Genomic DNA, 2,687 nt, shown 5'->3' on the forward strand with positions numbered 1-2,687 from the left:
AGAGAGGGACAAGCACACTCCATGCTGAGCAGGGAGTCTGACTTGGGGCTCCATCCCAGAACCCCGAGATCATGACCTGAACCAAACCAAGAGTTGGATGCTTAGCCAACTGAGCCACCCAGGCACCCTTGGGGTTGTGAGTTTGAGCCCCATGTTGAATGTAGAAATTATTAGAGAGAGGGATATGAATTATTAAATAAGTGGCAGTACTGCATCAGATAAGAACATATGTGGTTACAAGAAGCAAACCCTATGATCAATGGCTTCATTAACTAGGAGTTTATATTTCTCACATAATAAGAAATCCAAGGATATATAATCCAGGACTAATATGGCAACTTATGTCATCAATAACTCAGGCTCGTTTTATCTTCTTGCTGAGCCATTTTGGGTGGGTGGCTTTCATTTTCATTGTATCAAGGTAGGTGCTTCATATTAGGTATTACATCTAGATTCCTAGCAGAAAGAAAGGTGAAAGAGGCCAAAATGATCATGTCAGTCAAAGTTGCCCTTATTTAGAAATGGCACTCCATGACTTCCCCTTATATCTTGATACAGAGCTGCATCCCTTGGACACCCTTGCTGCAAGAGTCTGGGATGCTATTTTAAGCTGGGCACATTACTGCTCTAAACAAAGTCACAGTTCTGTTAGTAAAGGGAAAATGGATGCCAGGTAGGTAAATAGCAGTGTCTTAGAAAGACATGGCAGGCCACTTGGAAAAATACAAAGCTGGATCTGCACCTCACTTTTTATGCCAAATTACAGATCTATCAAATATTTTAAAAACAAAAGCCAGAAAAAAAAAAACAGGATTTAATTTTTCATAGAATTCTTTGAGAAATTAGGGTTTTCAAAGCATGATGGCATAAAACACAAAAACCAAAAAGGAAGAGATTAAGAAATTGGCTACATGGCATTTAAAATGATTCTATAAATAAGGATAGTGGCTCGGTTAAGCGTTTGCCTTAGGCTTAGGTCATGATAAAGCATTTGCCTTAGGCTTAGGTCATGATCCCTGGGTCTTGGGATCAAGGTGTGTCCGGGCTTCCTGTTCAGTCAGGAACTGAGCACTCCCTGCTTGTATGTTCTCTCTCTCAAGTAAATAAAATCTTAAAAAAAAAAAAAAAAAAGGATAAATTACAAGTTGAGGAGAAATGTTTAGAAGACTTACATAAACAAATGACTAATTTCCTTAATAAAAAAAATTAACTGGTAATTTAAAATGTTCAAAGGACATATAAGGGCAATTATGTATTATGTAATATGTAATGGTAAAAGAATATAATTAAAATGAGCAGGGGATATAAATGAGCAATCCAAGAGGGGAGAAATGATTTAAAAATAAGACCAATGCATATGTACAAATGCACAAATTTATTTGTGATTAAATGCAGTTTAAACAGTGGCAACATTGGCCCCTCTGATTGCCTAAGCTTAAAAAGATTGGTAATATCCAGTTAGTTCAGATTATGCACAGATCTGATTTAACTGATAAACATGAGCATGGCTGTCTAAATTGCTGAAATATTGAAATGCATGCTACCATTGGTAAGTAGTATTACTGTTACTACATTAGCACTGAAGTTAATTAGGTAAATCCTGGTAGAGGTTTATTAGTTCTATTGTGACATTCATTGGTAATGGACCTTTTGTTGTAATGGCATAGGAGAAACATTTGCAACATTGTTTAGCGTGGTCTTTGTCTTGGTAAATAATGTTGCTACATTTTGCTTTACCTGTGAAACTTTACATGCCCCAACAATTGCTACTTCTAAATAGTTTGTTTTTAATTTTTTACTTTTAGTGTATTGTAATTCTTAGGCGAAAAGTAAATACATTTAGCATTTTAAAATAGGAGAATTTATGGGGTCCCTGGGTGGCTCAGTGGGTTGAGGCCTCTGCCTTGGGCTCAGGTCATGATCCCAGGGACCTGGGATCGAGCCCCACATCCAGCTCTCTGCTCAGCAGGGAGCCTGCTTCCTCCTCCTCTCTCTCTGCCTGCCTCTCTGCCTACTTGATATCTCTATCTGTCAAATAAATAAATAAAATCTTTTTAAAAAATAGAATTTATAACAAAATATTAATAATGAATACCCCAAAACTCTTTGACACTGTCTATCAATGTGGAACATGTGCATATCCTGTGGCCCAGCAATTCCATATGCACACCAACACATGAATTCAGCTCTGTGTGATAGAACTTGGTACAATGATGGAAGTAGTCTGTATTCTGTGTTATCTACACAGCAGGTATATGGGTTTTGAGTACTTGGAATGTGACTAAATTAACTGAGAAAGTTATTATTATTTTTTTGAGTAAGCTCTCTGCCCAACATAAGCACTTGAACTCACGACCTTTAGATCAAGAGTCCCACGCTCTACTTACTGAATCAGGCAGGAGCCCCTCATTTTCAACTTAATTTTATTTAAACTTAAGGAGTCACCTGTGGTTATTAGGTACTGTATTGGTCAGAGTGAGTATAACAGCACCATTAATAATACACAAAACTGGAAACAACACAAATAGACAAATTATGGCACTCTCACACAATAGAATATAATTAGATTGAAAGATCTATAACTACATGTAAAATTACAGATGAGTTCAAAAACCGAATGCTTAGCCAAAGAAGCCAAACACAAAATAATGCATACTTTATGGTTCTATTTATGTGAAGTACAAAAA

The 2,687-nt window shown here is 36.8% G+C and overlaps 1 long non-coding RNA gene across 1 annotated transcript; it reads left to right on the plus strand.

Moving 5' to 3' along the window:
- Window positions 1–35: 35 nt before the first annotated feature.
- LOC125109561 (uncharacterized) lies at window positions 36–1,866 on the plus strand. The gene is made up of 2 exons (XR_007130281.1): window positions 36–976; window positions 1,007–1,866. It is a non-coding gene; the product is annotated as an uncharacterized LOC125109561 (long non-coding RNA).
- The last annotated feature ends 821 nt before the right edge of the window (window positions 1,867–2,687 follow it).

The sequence above is a fragment of the Lutra lutra genome, chromosome 9 (genome assembly GCF_902655055.1).
Source record: "Lutra lutra chromosome 9, mLutLut1.2, whole genome shotgun sequence".
Classification (NCBI taxonomy): Eukaryota; Metazoa; Chordata; class Mammalia; order Carnivora; family Mustelidae; genus Lutra; species Lutra lutra.